The sequence below is a fragment of the Sphaerodactylus townsendi genome, linkage group LG11, assembly GCF_021028975.2.
Source record: "Sphaerodactylus townsendi isolate TG3544 linkage group LG11, MPM_Stown_v2.3, whole genome shotgun sequence".
In the NCBI taxonomy this organism is placed as follows: Eukaryota; Metazoa; Chordata; class Lepidosauria; order Squamata; family Sphaerodactylidae; genus Sphaerodactylus; species Sphaerodactylus townsendi.
In genome coordinates this window covers 68,431,282-68,454,421 of record NC_059435.1, presented here as the reverse complement: position 1 = coordinate 68,454,421, position 23,140 = coordinate 68,431,282, and the positions used below count along the sequence as shown (strand labels likewise).

Sequence of the window (23,140 nt, the reverse complement as noted above, 5' to 3'; positions counted from 1 at the left end):
GAATTCTCATTCAGTACAAATGTACAAGCTCTCCAGTACTACATAACAGTCTTGCAGAAATAAAATACGTACTATTGGACATAATCATTAATCAGATCATTTCTGTTGTGTCTCTGTAGCTATTTCTTCTTGACCAGAAAACAACTTGAATTTGTTTTTCAACTAATTCATTTGGCTGGGAATGTATATAAATATATTCTCTGCAATGATATATCTCAACTCATATCACCACCATCAGAACTATATCCCCTCAAAGTTAAGTATACTTTAAAATTGCTTTAGTAATAAAAGAGCAAAAAAGAGAGAGAGGGAGGGAGAAAGTATTTGGGCAAGTGGCAGAAAACGAAAGCCTTTCTTTGGAGACTCTGAAGATTTTGAATAGTACTTGTCAATAAAGCAACTCCTATTGTTGTCACACCGGAGACGTGGGCCTCCACCCCGAAAAAGCTGTCTCAGAGATAGTAACCTCATTAAAATATGAATAACAAGGCAGCCATCATTGTAAAGAGAGAAAGGCATCTTACTTTCCATCAAACTTTAGCTGCTATCATTGGTTAACACACACACACACACACAGATAAATAATGCAGCCTCCTGAAAAACTTGATTCCCCCTTCCCCTTGATTTTTGTTGTGTGCAGATTTTAGCATCGTGTAGATTACTTAAATCACTTTCAAATCAATCCCCACTGCTGATCATTCAAACCAGGTTTGTGATGAAAAAAATAAATAAAGTTGACTGAGCCAGTAACGCAAAATGCTAAAGGGAGGAGGAGGGAAGGTTAATACCGACACATGTGCCCATGCGCACATACAGAGACAAATCAGTTCCAGAATATTTTAGCCAATTTTAAGCCCCATGATGGAGAATTCATTACAGGCTACAGAGATGACACCTTCATAGTCGTCAATTACAAGGAAGCTCACGAGCCAGTTCATTACTATGTCTCTGCTAATCTCATCATAAATTTCTGCCTTGATAGAGACCAGAACCGGCCAAGAATGCAAACGGCTTGTGGACGTGGAGTAGGGGGAAAAAAAAATTAAAATGTAACTGTGATGGATGGACATCTTCCAAAATCTAACGTGCCAATCACAATTGTTTTTTGAGCAGCATGTTCCACATAAGAGAGATGCTCTCCTTCCGGCAGTGTTTCACTATGTATGAATTATGCATCCGTCCATGTGAACAACTACCTGTGTACATAAGTAAATGTCTGATAGCATACAAAGGTTTTTCGAGTTGACAATTGGGGGGGGGGGTGAGGGGAGCATTTCTAAGAATTTAGGAACAAGCATTTTTTGGTAAAGTTTTTCATGTTGTTTAATCACAACCTTTCAAACTGGCAAAAGTCCTCCAATAATTGCTGATATTTCTAAAGAGTCAATATTTAAAAGTGAAAATTTGGCAACCCCGCCCCCCCACCAGCTCTAGGCTAGAACAGGAGAAACATGAATGTCGAGCTCCTCAAAAGGCTGATGGGATATATAATTAGCTATTATGTTAATTGAATCCGCTGTGAGTTTGTTGTATGAGATTTCTTCATATAATATGCAAATGATCTCCAAGGTTTAGTTTTATTAGACAATATAATTAGAAATCCTTTTAAAGGAGAGAATTCTAATGAGGCATTATAAAGGTTGGAAAAATGTGTTTGCTATGTGGGCCTACCACCTGGGCCTGCTTAATTAAAAAAAGACTTTATTCACCAATAGGAAAAAAAATCAGAAGTTTCCAGCATTTTTCAGTATAGCTCAGAAGCAGATTGTGCGTGCGTGCGTGTGTGCGTGTGTGCGTGCGTGCGTGTGTGTTGGGGGGGGGGTGTAGAAGGAAGAAAATAAATTCCTGTGACCTCAAAGTAAGTTATTTTCTCCAGCTGGAAGCCCAAAATTGCTGTCTCAGACAACCCCTCCTCCATAAACCGAATACTCCGATGCAATTTCACAACACAGGATGTACATTAGAGGGAGCGATTCATGGAAAAAAATTGCCCATTATTATCATTACGGATAAGAGCCGTGATCCAAGCAGAGGAAAGTATTTTAGCTTTTGTGGTATAACTAATCAGCGTAACTTAGTTTTGTGTAATGGACGCTGATGTTTAAAAATCTGGAATTAAAAGCCCTCCTTGGAAGTAAAGAAATTCTGCACCCCGTTATTCCAGAGCTAGCTGCAAATGCAACAGTTGTTTGCCACTTAAGCCTAGACCACCACCAGAGCCAAAGCTCAAATTGTTTCTGCTTCATCTATTGTGAACATTCTGGAAAGGATATTTGTCTGACACATAAAATAGGGGCAAGATACCAGCTGCTAACAACAGTGACCATTTATTATGTTATATCCTCAATAATTTACTGATGCTGAAGAGGCCTTCCGTCGTTTCCGCCTGATGACCGCTGCAGTAATCAATGGCCAATCCAGTCTTCCATCTCCTCAATATGAGATGGCATCTGTGGAGGAGAAACCATACAGGATCTCATGCACAACCTATTGCACTGTTGAAGAGTGCAATGAAGAGATTATAATCTATGATTTAGGGTTTTTTCATATCATGGCAAAGGCCACTGGTCCACCAAGTGAGCAACTGAACCACCTGTAGACTCTTGAAACTCAAAAATCATAGAAAGGGTTGGTTGCATGATGGGATTTTCTGCAAGGTTTGTAATACGTTTTTATAAACTAGTGTAGTATAGTAGTTAGGAGCCACATGTTGGGGCGGAGGGGGAAACTGCCCCTGTGGCACTGCCTGCCCCCGCCCCCAGAATGCTGCTGCCCCGCTCCGTCCACGGTCTGGCCACACCTCCTCCACGGCTCTGCCCAGGACGTCGGCCCCCCCACCCCATGGGCGCTACACCAATGGCTACATGCTATAGTTGTTAGGAGTGGTGGACCCTCATCTGGAGAAGCAGGTTGGACTCTCCACATGAAGGGTGAACTGGTGAACAGGTTTTGTTTTCCCTGCTCCTTCACAAGTATCCTGCTGGGTGACCTTTGAGTAGTCACAATTCTTGCAGAACTCTCTCAGCCCCACCTACCTAAGCCACGTTGGGACTCCTTAAAGGCTGAGAAAAATAGGATATAAAAAACTCTTTCTTTGTCATCTTGTGTTTATATGTTGATGGATCTCTTTCTTATAGCCTCATGGTGTGAATTTTTAAAAAATCAAGATATTCTTCCAATTAGCAAAGTTTCCAGATAGTTTGAATACCATTTTCAAAGTAGCAGCATTTTGCCTAGCTTTCAAAACAGCAGCCCACACTTTCACTGTAGAATACCACACCAAGGTCTCATTTCTTTCTAAGTTCTCCAGAAGGTTCTTGTTTGTGTGGCAATGTTATGCATTGAATCCTGACAGATTTATTTATTTATTTATTTATTTATTTATTTATTTATTTATTTATTTATTTATTTATTTATTTATTTATTTAAACATTTATATCCCATCTTTCCTCATGGTGCAAGGTGGCTTACAACGATTCAACAAATCACTGACTGATGGTCCTAATCCCAGTGGGATTAGAAGGGTGTAACTCCTTTGGTAGCATCCCTAGTAGCCCAGACTAACCTGGCTGTTATGCAGGATCAGTATTTGGATGAGAGTCCACCAAGGCAGACTGGGGCTGCTATGCAGAGAAAGGAAATGGCAAACTCTGTTTCTTACTTGTCTTGAAAAACCCACAAGGTAGAACTTCACGGGATCACCATGAGTCAGTTGCAAAATGACAGCATACTTTATTTTAATTAATTCTGTTTAAAACTGTGCTCTCGGTGTAGCAAATTATAGGACTGGGTTACACATATCAGTTTTTAAAGGGTATGATGCATCTGAAGGATTTTTTAAAAAAATAAAATGATTGAGAGCCCCTTCCAAAGGGAGGGGGGGCTGAATCCGCTCTTGGGAGTGTTGTGCTGCCACGCCAGCAAATTCACCTTCCCTAAGTCAGTTACCCCAATGGAGGGGCAATCCCAGTGGTGTGCAGTGTAACATGGCACCAAACGCTGTGCTAGCATCTGAGGGCCCCGGCCACCACTGTTGTAGTGGGGGCAGGCCGGGGGCATGACCGGGGGAGAAGTCAACATTAGGCTCCCTCCCAGTCTTTGCCAGTGTTATGCTGACAGGCCGTGCTTTGGACTTAAGATGTCCTTTTGGGGCACTGAGACCTAAAGAGCATGGGGCTGCCCATCCAATTGGTTGCAAGCGACAAAAGTCATGTGCAACTCTCCCACTGAAACCAGTAGAGCTCCAAAGAGTTTTCTCGTGTCTGGATCATGCCTTGATGTTTTCTTAACCAATCGAAGCCAGTGCTTAGTATGACATCTCACTAAAACTTATTTATTCAGTCACTGGAAAGCTCCAGTACAAAAAAAGGGGGGGGGAAAGAAAAGAAACATTCTTGTCCAACACAAAACCATCTGTGCTACGCTAAAAAAAATTAAATTATACACAGCACTGCCTGCTTCAGCTAAAAATCAGTTTGCCCTCTTCTTGCTCGTGTCCTGTGCCCTGGCTCATTAGCATATTGCTTACAATCTCTAATGGGCACTCCAAAATTGCCCAGTACATGAATAATAAGCAGACAATCCAAGCAAAAGTGAAGCAATCAAAATGCAAAGTATTTTTGCCCACTCTGACTTTCTTCTTCTCCTGGAAAAAAAAACTTCTTGAAGAGGCTCAGGAGGGGGGCCTGGAGCAACCTTCAAAAACCAGGAAAGCGCTTTTCAGCAATATAGACTCTCAGGATCCTTCCAAAGATAAACTTTGGGGAGCCACAGATGCATGAACAACACCTCTTAACCAGAGGTGGGATGCAGCCCATTCGCACCTATTCGGTAGAACCGGTTACTAAAATTTTCTCAGTTCGGAGAACTGGTTATTAATGATTGACTCCACTAGGGACAAGGGGTAATCTCTGTCCCTGGGTACAATAAACCTTGTCAAGTGGGGGATGCAAAATCGCCCCCCAGGGCCCCCTGCCCCCCATGGCACGCCCCACATGTGTATGATCTGTATGAAATAATACAATATATAGTAATTCTATTTTTTTTGTTCATTGGTATAAAGGTTGGGAAAGTATTATAGGTAAAGATTTTTCATTTTCTTTTTTTCCCTTGAAATTTATATTGGAAAGAGAGGAGTTTAAACTACTCTTTTAGATTAAGGATTTTGGATCTCTCCCTCTGTTAGTTTTCTTTCAAGTGGAATAGATAAAGTAGTTATAAGAATCTGAAGTGGAAGTAGAAAGTAGGGAAGGAGGGAAATATGGGAAGGAGGGAGGCAATATAGGATGTTTTAGTTGGGGGGGTTGAGCGAGACAATTAGATATGTTTGTAATATGTTAACAATTGTAAACAGTTTTTGGTTTCTCTCCTTACTTATGTTATTATTTTAAATCAATCAATATAATTATATAAAAAAGAAATAATACACCACCTTTCAGTATATTGCATTTTTAATGCTTTAAACAGTCATTATTTGAATCTAGAGGTGGGCGTCCTTGCTACAGCCCCGCCCAGAAATGCCCCACCCCTGGAATGCCTGGCCACGTCCCCATCAAGCCCCGCCCAGCCCCATTGGCGCTATGCCACTGTTTGAATCCCACCACCATCAGAACCTGTTACTAAAATTTTTGAATCCCACCACTGCTCTTAACCATCCCTTCTAAACCCACTGAACTCAGTGGGCTTAGATGGATGTAAATCTGTTTAGGATAGCACTGGGTTAAAATTTGCTCTCTGCCAGGCCCTGTCAATCCCTGATCAGCACAATGATGACTGTGAGGTCAGCAGGTAAGCAGGAGTTGGGTAGATAGCACAAAACTGGCCACGAGGATATTAAACGCTGAGGCCTAAAGAGGATGGCCTCAAATTGCCCCTTTCCTTCGACACATTTCTTTCACTTGGAATATGGCACGCCCATCACTGGAGGACATAGCTCTCTAGGGGAATGGAAGCACCCCTGGAACTGGTGGATTCACAATTTTAGTACAGAGATTAAATAAAGGTACGTGTTTTGCAGTGTAGTTGCTACAGATTAGCTGTGGCCTAAGTCAGTGCCAGGTTAGCAACTACGTATGGTAAATAGGGGCTGCATACAAGCGTTAAATCAGGGATCCAGAGTGGTGCCCAGGAAGAGTGAAAATAAATTCAAAGGTGGATGCCGGGAATTTCTCTGCAAACATGCTCGACTATCGAAACTACCACTGGGTTGATCAGATACGAGCAGATCACAGAATCTGTTTGGTTCAGCGCCCAACAATGTGAATGCCCGCTGAACAGGCTTCGGCTGGATTTCTGCAAAACTACGCATGTGCGAAAACATTACTGATCAAACAAAATGGCAGCTGTCAGTGTAATTAAGGGCAATTGATGTTTTCTTTTTTATACACAGCCTTTGCTTACTACTGTTTTACATGACATGATTTCACTAGTTAAACAACTGCCAGCTGAATGGAGGAATGATATAGCAAGGGGAGGGAGCAGAACTCCAGTGCACCTGTACAAAACGCTCATAACGTTTTACTGAACTGTCAGGAAGGAATAGCTGAGCCAACCTGCCAAACAGCTACAAACAGGTTGATAAACACAGGAAATGGTTCATAGGAACACAGGAAATTTGCAACCAGTAAACAGGACATGAGCCAAACTGAGCCCTTCGGGGGTGGGCGGTATAAGAAATCCAATAAACAAACAAACAAACAGGTGGGTTTTTCGGGAACTGCAATTTCTGCAACAAGCTTTCTGCTCTACTCTTATATTCTCCCCATGTTCTTATGCCACATAAGTGCTGTGCTTCTGGAAAGTGCATAATCTTCACAAGTTCAACTCTCAATCAATTATTTTATTTGATAAACCAGAAAAGCCGCATTCTGGCAGCTGGTGGTAGAAAAATGAGTAAACAGTCAGTCTGAAAAATGTAGTCTTCATCCCCAGATCTATTAGTCCCCAACGAGTCCCCAAGAGATATGCTCATATTCACAGATTCTGACAGGCTTGATCCCTAACTTACAGCTGACTCGCATGCAACTGAGTGCCCAGGTTGGGTCTGGGGTCCCCACCCATCGCAACATTCAGGGCGTTTTCCCACTTACCTTCTGCTGCGTGCTACTGTAGCCAAGTAGTGCGGGGTCCCCCGGCACTCCCCACTACAGGGGCGGCGACAACGCAGCCGCCCCGACGTTGCCGCTGTCGCGCCCCCTCAGCGCGCGTCATTCCTGGCGCTCTTCAAAACAGTGCCTTTTGATGACCCTGTGCAGAGCGCGGGGTCATGGGGAAGCCCAGGCGCACGCCAGAAATGACGTGTGCTGAGAGTAGCGCGCAGCATAGGGGGCTCATGGTAAGTGGTAAAACGCTCTCAGACGTGAGTTGTGGGTTTCCCCAGCGAGCCAAACAGCATGAGAGGGCAGGCTGAAAACCCTTCTCCACATGAGGCACAGTCCTGATCCAAATGAGAAACCCCATGCATGGGCCCTGGGGAATACCCCTTTGCCCTGGCTCCCTTCCCCTGACCCTTCCAAAGAAATCACCACTTTTGACGTTGAATGTTGCTTGATAGCACTATAATGTTGTTCGCATCCTGGACTGTATACTCAGCATCACTGGCCATTCCTTACAAAACCTGAAACCCGGTTGACCACATCAGGATAGAAACATCCTTGTGTTATATCCCTGCAGATGTGGAGACCAAATACATTCATCCTCTAGCCAAGAAACTCACAGACATTATGCAGAAGGAGCCAGCTGGCCACATATGCGAAAACCAAGCCAGGAAACTTTGTATGGCTTGTGGGTAAGAACACAGACAGCTGAAAGGAAGGAGGATGAAAGGTTTGCTGACATTCCACTCAACCTTAACAATCCTTTATTCACCCAAAATAATGGTTAACTGCAGGGGACTTGGCGCATGACCTCATTCATCTATCCTTCTATGCTAGCCTGAGAGAGGGGGAGAGAGGGTGAGAGAGGTGTACAATAAAGTACACCGCAGCACACGCTGCCATTTAATGTCCCTGTGGATGGCGGGAAATATGCTTCAGGTGACAGAACTAGGCCTGAGAGAAAAGAGAATAGACATCCCTCGTCCCCCTGGCAAAGGATCCTGCGGCGCTGTGCAGGTTACATTCTCGTGAACATCCGAACATGATGAAGTGCACTGGAAATATCTCATGAATGGTGGATAATTCACATAGCTCAGGACCAAGAGTTTGTTTTCACCAAAACTTCATATTGCAAGCAGTCAGCAGACAAGAACTTGTTCTCTAATATTCGGTTCTGAAATCACTACCCTCAAATGTCATAACAATAATGAGGAGACTTCGGAAAATCTTAAAATCAGGATATTTCGTAATGGATTTTTTCAGTAGGAAAAAAACAACACCCTAATGTGCATTCCCACATTCCCCCACGTGCACAAGCATGGCCACTGTGCCATTTAAGAAGAACTAAGAACAACTTTCTATACTGCCCTCAAGGAGCCATTTCCGGGCACAGTAGGGCAGAGACGCCTTTTGCACAATCTACTGTTTGCATGATATAATGTATGGTTTGGCTGTATGTGCCGAGGAGTCACCCAATCCCTCTTACGCAAAAATGGGAGGGTCCTCTGACCTTCAGGAGCAGATGTGAAGGAGAAAGGGATGTGAGGGGCTGGAAGGGAAATGGCCGAAAACCCCAAGGCACAAGCAGAACCCTTTGGATCCTAGCCTTTGTGTGGCACAGACTTCCTACAACCATCCCCCTTTTACACCAGGCCTGTAAATAATTTAAACTAGTCTCCCACTAGGTAAATCTGACTTGCAGCAATGACTAAATTTCCTTTTTAAAATAAACACACTACGAACCCAGCGATTCCCTCCACTCCACGTACATTTTCCTCTTTGGGGTAATTTAACCTTGTGGAGAAATAAATACAGCCTACAGATTCTATGCAGACCTATCAGCTAGCACTTAAGAGAGACAAAGAGGATTATCACCACAGCTGTCGGGAAAGGCAGCATTTTTTCACACCATTCCTAGGTACCAAAGGTCATGTTCCTATCACAGCCTTTGAGGACTGGGCACAATTTCTCCCAAGAATTAAGTCCTTTGCTGAAATAAACATTGTCTAATGATTGATTTAAACACTGAAAACAACTTCATGACGGGAAGGAGAGAGAGAGAAAGAGAGCAGGAGAGAGAGAGAGAGAGAAAGAGAAAGAGAGATCAAAAGAGTGTGTTTGAGAGAGGAGAGAACATCAGGAAATGGATAAAAATGTATCCATAGAGGGTTTTCTGTAAAATGGGCTTTTAAAAAATGGCTCCATATTTTCCGCAATAGTCTTTTGCCCACAAGAATACTAGAGTTCTCAGTCTCTCATTTGTACCCTCCATGTTTGCTGCATAAAATTCTACCGTGTTTCCCTGAATATAAGACAGTGGTAGCTGGCTGCACCTTTGGTAACCAGAGAAAACCCTCAGCTCCCCTTATTTTCCCCTTCCTGTGACAGTGTCTTATATTAATTTTTGCTCCCAAAGATGCGCTATGTCTTATTTTCAGGGGATGTCTTATTTTTCTGTGTTATGTTCGTCAGGCATGCTTCCAAACAAAAACTTTGCTACGTCTTACTTTTGGGGGATGCCTTATATTTCGCACTTCAGCAAAACCTCCACTACGTCTTATTTTCAGGGGATATCTTATATTCGGGGAAACAGGGTAGCTGGCTGCACCTTTGGTAACCAGAGAAAACCCTCAGCTCCCCTTATTTTCCCCTTCCTGTGACATTTGCAACTCTCAGACCACAGGCAGACGAGTTTGAACAATAATAACGCATCAGTGGTGCACCTCTTCATCTTCACTGCTGCAATGAGTGCTACAAAGCTAAGGCCTCACACCTACAGAATTAATACAATTACATTCTATATGCCTCTCTAAGGTCACTTCATTCATCCAGGGCTGTATTTATAGAGCCAGTGTCATGTAGGGGTTAAGAGTGGCGGACCCTAATCTGGAGAACCAGGTGTGTTTTTCCTCTCCTACACATGAAGCCCGCTGACTGACCTTGGGTTAGTTACAGTTCTCCCAGAACTCTCTCAGCCCCTCCTGCTTCACAAGGTGCTGGTTGTGGGGAGAGGAAACGAAGGTGATTACAAACTACTTTGAGATTCCTTATGGTTGAGAAAAGCAGGGTATAAAAAACAATTCTTGTTCTTCAGCCTCAGATGAGGAGGAGGAAGAGAATGTATCCTTCATGGTTCTAAAGTCCACTGGTTGCTGATGGCTAGGGTTGCCAATCTCCAGGTGATGGCTGGAGACCTGCCACTATTCCAACCGATCTCCAGGCAACAGAGATCAGTCCAACCTAGAGAAAATGGCTGCTATGGAAAATGGACTCTATGGCATTGTATCCCACTGAAGTCCTACCTCTCCTCAAACCCCACCCCCAAAATCTCTCAGGCTCCACCCCCAAAATCTCCAGGCATTTCCTACCCTGGAGTTAGCAACCCTACTGATGGCTGAGCCATCAATGGTCTTAAGTAGAGAACTCCATAGCTCCTCCATCAACAAAACCAAATATAATAAAATAGCACATGCAATGCAGTGAAATAAAGCCAATAACCTACACAGGGAGAAATAAAATTTCAAATCTCAAACGTCAACCTAACACCTTTTTGTCACATTATGAGACAAACACGGAATTCCCAACCATGCATTTATCATATAATTAAATCTGCCCAGGAAGTGTTGACACAGCAAAAGAGGGCAAATGATCAGTGCCACGTGACAGGAGCCTCCCAATGCCCAGACGCTGAAATAAGCTGTCCTCAAACCTTGAGCTCAAAAAATATCTTTGGAGCCGTCAGATTTAGTCACTGTTGCCCAATGTCAAACTCGCCTCTTCTGTGTAAACTACCAGAGTCAGAGTTTGCAGCTCATCCCAGGGGGGGTCTGACTAATTCAGATTATCCCGACACTTTTCACTTTGGCTTTCGGCTGGCTGTGGATGACGAACTTAATCCAGGCAAGACGGATGTTTTGTGGGTACAGATGAACTGGGATTATGACCACAGTCGGTTCTGTATGGGGTTGCCCTCAGCCTAAAGGGTTGCGTTCATTGTCTGGGATCCTCCTGGTCGCTTCTTGGACCAGCATTAGACGATTCAACAACTGTGACTGCTCCAGGAAAGGTACGACCTGCTCCAAGTAATTTATGTCCTGGTAACGTATCGATTAGATTAGATTCTACAAGGGGCTGTTTTCGATGACTGCATTAAAACTCCTGTTAGTGCAGAATGTATCTGTAAGAGTTTCAGACAGTGGTGGGATCCAAACATTTTAGTAACAGGTTCCCATGGTGGTGGGATTCAAACTGTAAGAGCGTGAGCGCCAATGGGGGCGGGCCCGAGCGACGGCGGGGTGTGGCCGAGGCATTCCTCCAGGGTCCAGGGAGCATTCCTGGAAGGCGGGGAGGCTGTGGCAAGGACACAGCCGCTGTGCCGGTCCTTGGGCGGGAAACGAATGCACGCAGGCACAGGCTGCCACACACACCGGTGCACCTCCTGCTAGACTGCTTCAAGTTCTGCGCGCTACTGCTGAGAGGAGGGGCGTAACTAAGGCAAAAATCACGTGGCAAAATCACCAATTAGTAACCCCCTTTCGGCATACACAAATAATTAGTAACCTACTCTCGGGAACCTGTGAGAACCTGCTGGATCCCACCTCTGGTTTCAGGTGCTTTGGTGATCATATTTTGTCAGTTTTATTTCAGTTGCTCTATTTACCAATTTGTTTCCAGACCCAGTTCAAATTATTATGGCCCTTAATAGTTTAGGTCAGGACCAGAGTACTTCAGGACCAAAACCTGCTGGTATGGCAGGGGCTGATGGGAATTGTAGTCCATGAACATCTGAAGTGCCAGAAGTGGACACTCCTGGCCTAGAGTTTAATGCAGCAACAAAACTTAACTTCCAAATGGAAACCACAGGATCCATGGACTTAAATAAGACTGTTTCTCCAGGCCCAAAACTGGACAGGTTTCACTTTGAGCAGCTTATGCAGACCCGCCACACAGACAGATGAACAGTCACAAAGCTGAAACTGTTTTTCATTCTCACACAAGATGCAACTGGCTGGAGGCTTTCTGGGTTAGCCTACTGAAAAGGCAGCACGCAACAGAAACAAGGGGAGATATGAACTGGGCAAATGAGAATGAATTTGGTCAGGAAACGGTTAACTGGGCTGGCAGCTCTTCCCAAGCAGCAAAAATGGCTGGCATATTTCCTCTGCAATGAAGAAGGTTAAAGACTTGCTTTTAAAAATGTTAGCTAGGAATCCAGTGGGCAGGAACGATATCTTTCAGGGAGGGAATCGCCACAAATAGTCCCATTTCTACAGTTTCCGTAGTGTGGCGAAGTTGTGAACCCATATCCGTTTCATACCTATCACCCAGCTTTTACACTAGTTCCATTTATTAGTCTTTGGAGTCCCTCAAGAGTCAAGACTACTTTTGATGCAGTAAGCCAGTGATGGCGAACCTTTTCGAGACCGAGTGCCCAAATTGCAACCCAAATACCCACTTATTTATCGCGAAGTGCCAACACGGTGATTTAACCTGAATACTGAGGTTTTAGTTTAGAAAAAATGGTTGGCTCTGAGGCGTGCGTTACTCGGGAGTAAGCTGGGTGGTAGTCAGTGGCTTTGCTTTGAAGCAACCGTGCAACTATTCCAACGGGTGAATCACAACCCTAGGAGGATTTACTCAGAAGCAAGCCCCATTGCCAGCAACCGAGCTTACTCCCAGGTAAAGGATCGTGCTTTAGTTCTTTGCATGAAAATCAGTGGGGTTTAACAGCACTTAATAGGGTTACCTACCCTGCTCCCCCAAAACTAGGTCTTAGGTTTAATGCTAATAATCGAGCCCAGTGGCCCAGGCCAGCCTAGATTGGGGGGGGGGGGCGACTCTGCACATGCCCACAGAGAGGCCTCTGAGTGCCACCTCTGGCACCCGTGCCATAGGTTCGCCACCACTGCAGTAAGCTACCCCATCTTATTTCTACTGCCATTAGCATTGCCAGCTACCAAATAATAATGCTCTGTCTCTTTAATCAAGGTCTAATGTTAGGAAGTCAGAAGTTGTAGCTTTTGATGGCAAGGAGGTAAATAGCATCACCTGGTAAATAACATTTGTTAAAGGGACAGGAGATATTTCACCATGCCTGTTGGCAACACTAACTGCAACATACAAGCACATAAAACAACTATTTCCTCTGTATTGTTTATTTAGTTTAAAAAATTGACATCCTATTCCTCCCCCTGGGGTCCTTTGTCTCCGCCTCTACAGCAACAGAGAGGATCAAATGAGGATTGTACAACAGACTCCCAGACCCTACTTATGATACAAACTTCTACTGGCTTCATATCCCCCTGACTTACCCACCCAGCGTGATGTACTGGGTAAGAGCAGTAAACTCTAATCTGAAGAACCAAGTTAGTTTTCCCTGCTTTTCCACAAGAGGCCTGTTGGGTAACCTTGGGCTAGTCACAGTTCTCTCAGAACTCTCTCAGCCCCATCTACCTCACAAGGTGTCTGTTGTGGGGAAAGGAAGGGAAAGGAGTTTGTAAGCCCATCTGAGTCTCCTCAAAAGGAGAGAAAGGGGAGTATTAATCCAAACTCTACCTTAATGTACACTTGAGGGCTATAGTTTAGTAATTAGGGGCACTAGTGATATTAAACATAGTACTTGCAGGCAGTATTGGAGTGCTTCGCATCTATTTGAGTTTCTGTTCAGGTATATACGGAGCACTCTGGTTCTTTGGTTGAAGAGATGGTTTTCCTAATTTTTTGTTTTATTTTCAAAGAGCTATCTTCGTAGCTATGAAGACATACTTAAGAGCATTTTAGCTGCTCGGAAGACGGGTCTGCCGTCCACTGAAAAGCATTGATTGACTTGCCTTCTGAACATAAGAACATAAGAACATAAGAACTAGCCAGCTGGATCAGACCAGAGTCCATCTAGTCCAGCTCTCTGCTACTCGCAGTGGCCCACCAGGTGCCTTTGGGAGCTCACATGCAGGATGTGAACGCAATGGCCTTCTGCGGCTGTTCTACAGATCGACTTAGATGCTGCTTGTTCCTGGGGAGGGAGGGTGGGGGGGATCAGCCAAGTGTGCCACCCACGTGACATTTTAAAGTGGCGCCTGGGTCATACGCTCCCCCTCCCCCCCCTAGATTCACTACCATTTGTGAAATTTTCTACATCAGTTTTGCTTATTCATAATTAATTTTGATTTTGATTATATGTATTGAATTCTCTTTATTGTTTGGCTGTTTTTTAACTTGTGTATTCAGTTCAAGTCTCCGCGAGAAAGGCAAAATGAATTCAATAAAACAAATCTCAAGGGGGAAAAATCAATAAAACCTCTAGGTGCAGAAATGAAAAATTTCCCTTAGCACGGCAGCCCTTTTTGCTACCATTTGGAATGTACCGATCCTACTCAACAGTAGCATTCAGGGAAAAGGTTGCGGTGGGAGCTGGGAAGATCTGGTTAGGCTGTCCCTGGGCCTTTGGCTCTGTAGATACCCTATCTGGTAGCTGCCAATCTGGGAAAGGGGAGAATGTGGGTGGGTATGCTTTGGTTTTATCATCATCATACATACATATGTGTGTGTGCGTGCGCATGGTTTTTACTGATGTTTTATTGTTGTTTCTGGTTTTGTAAACTGCCCTGGGGCCCTCTATATAAGGCAGGGTATAATCTCAATCAATATATCCAAGATGAAAAGAAATATATGATGCTAGCTCTCCTGTTCTCACGTCAATTAGCCCAAGCCCCTCCCTATCAATTACACGTGGCTAAAGGTGCTACTAAGTCCTCAGTCATATTCCTCTGTAACCTTTCTTCCACTGATTTGAAAGCCAGCTTGTGCTAGAGACGCCTATTTTTTTTTTAAAAAAACCTTGTAATATGTCACCAGTCATTTGAAATCAACCTCATAAGTCATTCCATGTGATGTGGGCCACGCCTTACAGCTCATGTGCAGGGGGCGGAGTGAGGGGAAACTGCGCCTGGGGCACGTGTGCGCCCTGTGCCCCTGCCCTCTCTGCACCCGGCCCGCTCCCTCCACACCCTCACCACGCCCCCACAGGGGCACACATCCAGTGCGTTGTGCACCCCCCTGTCCTTTGGCACTACACCACTGCTCATGTGTGCATTTACATGCATCTATGCTGACCTCAATAGATCAGGTTAACCCAGTCTCAGAAGCTAAGCCAGGTCAGTCCTGGTTAGTACTTGGTGGGAGACCACAGTCACCTTGCAGAGGAAGGCAATGGCAAAACCCCCTCTCTTAGGCTGATTCCGCATGGGCCAAAAACAGCAGTGTGAAAACGGTGTGAAAATGGTGTAAAAGAGTTTAAAACAGTGTAAAAGGGTTTTCACACTGCTGTTTTTGGCCCATGCGGAATCAGCCTTAGTCTCTTACCTTGAAAACCCTACTGGGTTGCCATAAGTTGGCTGTGACTTGATGGCAAAAAGGAAAAAAAAAGCATTACCAGAGTCAAGATTCTTTTGCAGCTGACTTAAATTTAACTTCTAGACACCAGAGGAGGAGGAGGGAGAGTCTGATGAATGACAGAACGCTACAGACATTTTAATAAGACAATTGCAAAAGAGTGAGAGGTAAGAAGGAAAGACAAGATGGGGGGGGGGGTGACCTCCCCAGGACAGACTCAGGGACTGTCTGTGTAAATGGGGACAACTAAGGAGCCTGTTGTGTGGCTTTCCTGCTCAAATGCAAAGGAGCTGAAAGGTCTCTCAACTGAGAGCCTGTTCCACCTTGGGGCCAGAAGTCAATCTGGCTTCCGGAGATAAAGTTGGAAGGAATCGAAAAGCTAACTTGATAAGCCAGGACCACCTATCCAGCCGGCCTCAAGCCTACTCTCCAGATCCGTCTGCAGTGTGCCCCCAAGAGGCACAGGGAAGGAAGTGGCTTGCGAAGTGGACAGGTTCAGATAGCTCATTAAAGCAAATCGATCCATGTGCGGAAAGGGGGAGGGAACCCAAGATGACAAGGTAATCCTCTGGGTGCAAAATATGCCTCTGTGACACCCAGGGATTCAGCTCTGGCTGGTTGCAAGCAGCAGCATTCCTTGCAGCATCCCACAGAAAATCATACAGGTTAGATCATACAGGGCTGAAGGTTGAACCCCGTGGTAAATTTACACATCTGCAAAGAGTCCTTGTGCATGCAAAAAATGCTAAATCTTCTCCTCTCTATTTCCTTACACTAAATGAAAGTGATTCCCGTTATCTCTTCTGCATGTGCAAGACAGAGCAAGAATTTGTTTCTTCTGGTACAGTTTCAAAACCAAATGAAATGGCATGAGCCATCCGTTATAGATTCCCTTCCTCCATACGAACATAGCGGTTTCGTTAAAAATGATACAAAAGTGTGGTGAGTTATTGCAGCTTTCACTAATTTGGTTTTGGTTTTTTGTTTTGCAAGCGTAGTTATGCTAGATACATTTTCTTTTCCACTCACGGATTGCTGAATAAGATCCACAGTGGTTAGAGTACTGGAATGGAAAAGGAGTCCAAATCCCCCAAGCCATGAAGCTGGGATGGTCACCTTAGCCTTCCTCGCAGAGTTATTGTGAGGGCACCATGGGAGAACTATAGCACATAAGTGGGATGAAACTGTGATAAAGAGACATTCCACATTGCTGTGACCCAAGAAAGCTGCCTGGAACAGAAAGACCAAGATTCTCTTTTAGAGAGAGAGAGAGAGAGAGATCTTGGGATCCTCAGGGGGCTAGGGTCAGGCCTGTAATGAGCTGTTACAGTAATGAGCAATTAGAAAATATTAAGAGGTATCTGCTATTAGGAAAAAATTGGTTTGCTGACTGGAAGAAATGCTGAAATTCAAAGCAAGCCCTTTGGGACGGAGATACAGCGTGGATGGTGGAACTCAAAATGCCCGGCGGTTTTGCTGTTTCCCCATCAGACTCAGACGTTCACTGTTTTTCAGTAAATACCTGGACTCAGATGTTTGCTATCTGTAGTTGTTTTCCTAGAAATATTTCCTTCGAGATTCAAGTTTTGTACACTTGGAGTGTTCAGCGCCTTTTAATACTCGGTGAAACACAAAATATGCTGTTTGACAAAATGCAACTTGAATTAATCGGAGCTGATTTTGTTTGATATCTCATTACACTTTGATGCTGTCATGTGTGTCTGAGAGGTTTTTTTTTAATTAATCTGCTTTTGATTGTGATGAATCGGCAGCTGGATCCCCCCCCCCTTGTTCTTTCCCAGTTCATGCAATAATAACCTGCAAACTGAACAACAACAACAATATGGATAAGGAATAGTCAAATGTATAGATAAATATACAAAGGACGAGCAAACAACGTACATTGTCTGGAAATTCTGGACTTCTGTTTTAAAATGAGCATGCTGAATTTCTTTTACATGTCTAAATACTGAAAACGGAATGTGAACATCAAAGGGAATAGCCATTTTCACCACTAGTGGGCAGTACTGGCCAATCCATTGGCAACTTGACCTTGAATGTACCCTTTGCTAAGTTCAGGGCCTTCAGCCAGGAGCCTGCGATGGGTCTAGAATCTAAGGGACGCTGAGCAGCACCTGGCTCATCAGTTTTCAGCTCACAATCGGCTCTTGGTGGTCCTCAAGAGGTGTGTATTATTTCTACTCCGCTAGTTCGTTTATAGTCTGCCTTTCTCACTGTGGCTCAGGGTGGATTACAATACAATGACGGCAGTTTAAAATTATTTTTAAAATGAAATCCGGACAGTACAGGATAAACAATGCAGTGAAACCTAATTGCAAGGTTAAGAACAACGTTATATAAACTTATACACAACGGACAATGTTGTCTTTCCTATTGTTTATACTTTTAAGAGGAGAAAGAAGGAGACGACGACGAGTTTGGATTTATACCCGGCTCCTGTAAGGAGTCTCAAAGCAGCTTACAAACTCTTTCCCTTCTTCTCCCCACAACAGACACCTAGGTGGGGCTGAGAGAGTTTGTTGAAAACTGTGACAGGCCCAAGGTCGCCCAGCAGGCTTCATGTGCCAGAGCAGGCAAACAAATCCAGTTCACCAGATAAGAGTCCACAGCTCATGCTGAGAAATGAAGAATCAAACCCAGTTCTCCAGATTAGAGTCTACCACACCACGCTGGCCCTCGACGTTTACTTTATTTATACCCTACCTTTCTCCCATTGGGCACTTAAAGCAGCTTACTTCATTCTTTGCTCCTCCATTTTATCCTCACAACAGTCCTCTGAGGTTGGTCAGGCTGAGTGTGTGTTACTGAGCCAAGATCAACCAGCCAGCTTCCATGGCCTTGTGGAAAACAGGCCCTGAGTCTCCGAGTTCCAACACTTTAACCACAACCTCACTCTGGAGCCAGACATAGGGAAGGAAGGGGTCATGGTAATTATGATGATGGATGATGATGATAATAATAGTTATAAAACACCTAAAGGACTTCACACTTCATAATCATTAAGTTATGAACAAACCCTGCTGCTCAATCATACAGCAAGAAGATTCATGTACAACTCACCTTTCTTCCCAATGGGGACCAGAGCAGCTGACATCTTTCTCTTCTCCTTTACTTTATCCTCACAACAACCCTATGAGGTGGGTACGGCTGAAAGAGTGTGACAGGCCTAAAGTCAACCAATGAGCTTCCACGGCACAAGTGGGGATTTGAACCTGGGTCTTCCAGATACTCATCTGACACTCTTAACCACAACACCACACTGGTCATTGTCAAGGATCATCTCTTTCTAGCTTGAGGACCATCCCTTCCTCAAAAGAAGCCTCTGGAGTACCAATATGACTCAGTGGGCCCGGCCACCATCAGAACTTAGTAGGTTCTGCTTGCTTTTTGGTCTGAGCTACAAGAAGACTCTACTTGCCACAAGACTCTCTTCATTGTTGGAAATGCTGCATCTTACTCTTCCATCCAACACATAGGAGGGCCCAGGGTGGCACACCAACAAAACAAAGCCACAAAAGCAACAGAAAATGAGGCATAAGGTACCAGACTCAGAGTCACCAGCAGAGAAATGCCTAAATCGAAGAACCACTGGCCAAGGTCAAGCCAGCACAGTTTGAAGCTGTAGTAAAAAGTTTTCAGCAGCCATCAACAAGGAAGGGGCCAAGCGGGCCTCTTTTGATCAAATATCCCAAAGTCTGTTTTAACAAAACACACTGCCTGGCTTCCACCCACCAAACTCTGTGCCATGCTGTTTCCAACCAAATCCTCCATGGACATGGCATGAACTGGGTCCAAGGAGAATCCCCACCGCAGGGCTGAATCTCAAACTGATCCTTATGAGCTGACAGTCTTGATGAATAACACTTCAGACAAACTGCTTAGATTAGTGTGTGTAGGGGTGTGTGTAGATGAGATTGTACAACTGAAGTGTAGCACTTCCCATTTTGGAGAATTGCTGTCTGCCCCATTCTGGAGAGACACCTTTCAGCTTCACCATCCCCACAACAAACTGATCTGTCTCCATGATGAGATTCCCCCTGACAGTACCTTGCCCACAGGAGTCACAACATACCTATTACAGCATGTTTTAAGAAGAAACTGTACAGATACCTGTCAGGAATGTGTCAGATCTACACTTCAGGCATGTATAAAAATGTATGAACACCTACATTTTGAGCATGGCCTCCCTTTTAATTCTTTCCATTCCACCAGCTTTCCCCCCCCCCACCCCCACTCAATACAAACAGTGATTTAAGCAAGGCAGCGTTAGAGAGATGGTGAGATAATGCTGAGTTTCAAGCTATATGCTTTATGGAAGCTTTAGAATAGTTTTCCACCACTGTAATTTAGTAAGGCAGACACACTGCTTTATAGTCAGTAGCCAATCGCTGTTTCATCTTTAGGAATCAACAGCACACTGGGGCCTAGGCCAGTGGTGGCGAACCTTTGGCACTCCAGATGTTATGGACTACAATTCCCATCAGCCCCTGCCAGCATGGCCAATTGGCAGGGGCTGATGGGAATTGTAGTCCAAAACATCTGGAGTGCCAAAGGTTCACCACCACGGGCCTAGGCCCAATGACAAAATATTCTGTCACTGCTTCACAAAATCGAAGTATTTTTCTGGCAGTTTGTAGCTAAATACAGACATATTTAGGGTGCTGTGGGTTTTCTGGGTTGTATGGCCATGTTCCAGTGACATTTTCTCCTGACATTTCACCTACATCTGTGGCTGGCATCTTCAGAGGACCACTGGAACATGGCCATACAACCCAGAAAACCCACACAATCCTAGTGATTCCGGCTGTGAAAACCTTAATACACAGACATATTTGATAAATATGTACTGCTCTAACACCACAATAGAGGCCTTCTGGCCTGAAAAGAAATATAGGATCCCATTTTTGGGTTGCCAGGCAACCAGCAGGAGGATTGGGGGCAGGGACCTGGGTGCCTGTGTGACATTGCTGATGCCACTATATCACTTCCAGATAAAGCCTGGAAGTGACAATGGGTAGCTCTAGGAATCTGTGGAAACTCTATACATTCCATAGAGTTTCTAGAGATTCCTAGAGTTACCCATCGTTGTGATCTACCAGCACATAGGTATTGGAAGCATTTTTATTTTTCTTCTCCGTCCACTCAGAGCAGTGACAGGCGACAGCAGCAATCAGCAGGAGGTCTCCTGTTAGCAACTCTATACCAGGTGGTGTATTTGCTTATAAAAAAATCTGGATCGCAGCCTGAAGTTCTGATGATTTGTATTGGAATTTGCTGTCTGCTAATCGCACAAAAGTCTATGCTTTGCCCCACAGCCTGTTGCTAAACTCTTTGCTTTTGCTGTGCATTTCCACATCCCCCCCATGTGCACAAGCATGGCCATTGTGCTGAACGCGGTGCAGCAGCTTGCATGCCTCCTTACATGTCCTTGGATACACTCCCTATTGAAATCACAAGCCTCCAACAACAAAGGGACGTCCTGCTCACAGTTCAGAAGATCCTGTAGATGAAAGGAATCTGGACACACATTCTGAGAGACAAGCACAATCCTCTAAATCTTTCTGTATGGGAAAACTGTTTGGACCTATCTTCTGCCGCTCTTTTTGGGAGGATCCCGCTGGGTTTAGCAAATGCCACCCTTCCAAACCAAATTTCCCCACTCTTTTTACGCCCTAGAACAGGTGGATTAAGGCTTTCCGGCCTGAGTCTCTGAGCCTCTACCTGCTTCTGAGAGTTGAGTTGGAGGCCGCCAGCCTGAAGCCCTTGCCACCTCCAGAGGTTGTCCACTCTCCCATTCCACTGCTCACAAGGGCCCTTAATGGCCTTCAACCCGAAATCTGGTGTGTTTGTGTGTGTGTGTTGGCACACGAGGCCACCAGTCAATGCTGCAGTCCAGCGGCCCAACACCCCTGACATGTTTTACAGCACGCTGAGAGCCCAATTAAAAGCTCCTGCAGACCAGAACTGGATGAGGTCCCCAGGCTATCAATATGGTCCACTGAGCCTGCAGGAGAGAAAGGGGGGATATAAATCCAAACTCTTCACCTCCTCCTCCTCCTCTTCCTCTTCTTCTTCTTGTCAAGTGCCTGCTTCAGGACAGCCAATCCCCTGTCGAACGGCTCTCTGACACAGCCTAGCCTCTTGGGCCAGCAGGAGAAACAGTTGGGGGCAGAACTGATATGAGCAATGTGATGACATCACTAGGAATGCCAGCCTCCAGGTGGGACCTGGAGATCTCCTGGAAGTATAGCTCATCTCTAGAAAATTGATGGTTTGGAAGGCACTGTACCCCACTGAGGTCTCTGCCCTCCCTAGGCTCCATTCCTAAATATCCAGGTGTTTCACACCTGGATTTGGCAACACTATACCCCTCCCATATTCCAGTCCCTGCCATTGACCAGCAAGGACCTAGACCTCACATCGAGGTAAAAATACAGATATAATGCCAGATATCAGCTGATGCTCTAGAAACTCTAACACCATAGAGTTTCTAGAGCATTGGGTGATGTACTGCCATCCCAGTTGAGGTTTTGCCTGGATGTGATGTTGCCCCGCCTCCAAAGAACATAAGAACATAAGAACATAAGAACAAGCCAGCTGGATCAGACCAGAGTCCATCTAGTCCAGCTCTCTGCTACTCGCAGTGGCCCACCAGGTGCCTTTGGGAGTTCACATGTAGGATGTGAAAGCAATGGCCTTCTGCGGCTGTTGCTCCCGAGCACCTGGACTGTTAAGGCATTTGCAATGTCAGATCAAAGAGGATCAAGATTGGTAGCCATAAAATTGACTTCTCCTCCATAAATCTGTCCAAGCCCCTTTTAAAGCTATCCAGGTTATTGGCCATCACCACCTCCTGTGGCAGCATATTCCAAACACCAATCACACGTTGCGTGAAGAAGTGTTTCCTTTTATTAGTTCTAATTCTTCCCCCCAGCATTTTCAATGAATGCCCCCTGGTTCTAGTATTGTGAGAAGAAAAATTTCTCTCTGTCAACATTTTCTACCCCATGCATAATTTTATAGACTTCAATCATATCCCCCTCAGACGTCTCCTCTCCAAACTAAGAGTCCCAAAGCTGCAGCCTTTCCTCATAAGGAAGATTGCTCCAGTCCTCAATCATCGTTGCCCTTCTCTGCACTTTTCTATCTCTTCAATATCCTTTTTTTGAGATGTGGTGACCAGAACTGAACACAGTACTCCAAGTGTGGTGCACCACGATATTTATATAGAGACATGACAATCTTTTGCAGTTTTATTCTCAATTCCTTTCTGATTATCCCCAGCATAGAGTTTGCCTTTCACAGCTGCCATACATTGAGTTGACATTCCCATGGAACTATCAATTAAGGCAGCCCAAATCCCTTTCCTGGTCTGTGACTGATAGCACTGACCTGAGTGTATGTGAAGTTTGGATTTTTTTGCCACTATGTGCATCACTTTGCATTTTGCTACATTGAACTGCATTTGCCATTTCTTAGCACACTCACCCTAATTTATCAAGGTCGCTTGGAGCTCCTGCATAATCCTTTGTGGTTCTCCACCACCCTACATAATTTGGTATCATCTGCAAACTTGGCCACCCGCGCTACCCACCCTACTTCCAGGTCATTTTATGAATAGGTTAAAGAGCACT

General features: G+C 44.7%; 1 protein-coding gene across 2 annotated transcripts in view; it reads right to left on the bottom strand.

The window, feature by feature from the left end:
• CNPY1 (canopy FGF signaling regulator 1) overlaps window positions 1-23,140 on the bottom strand; it is a 55,321-nt gene that overhangs the window by 12,106 nt on the left and 20,075 nt on the right. The window lies entirely within an intron of this gene.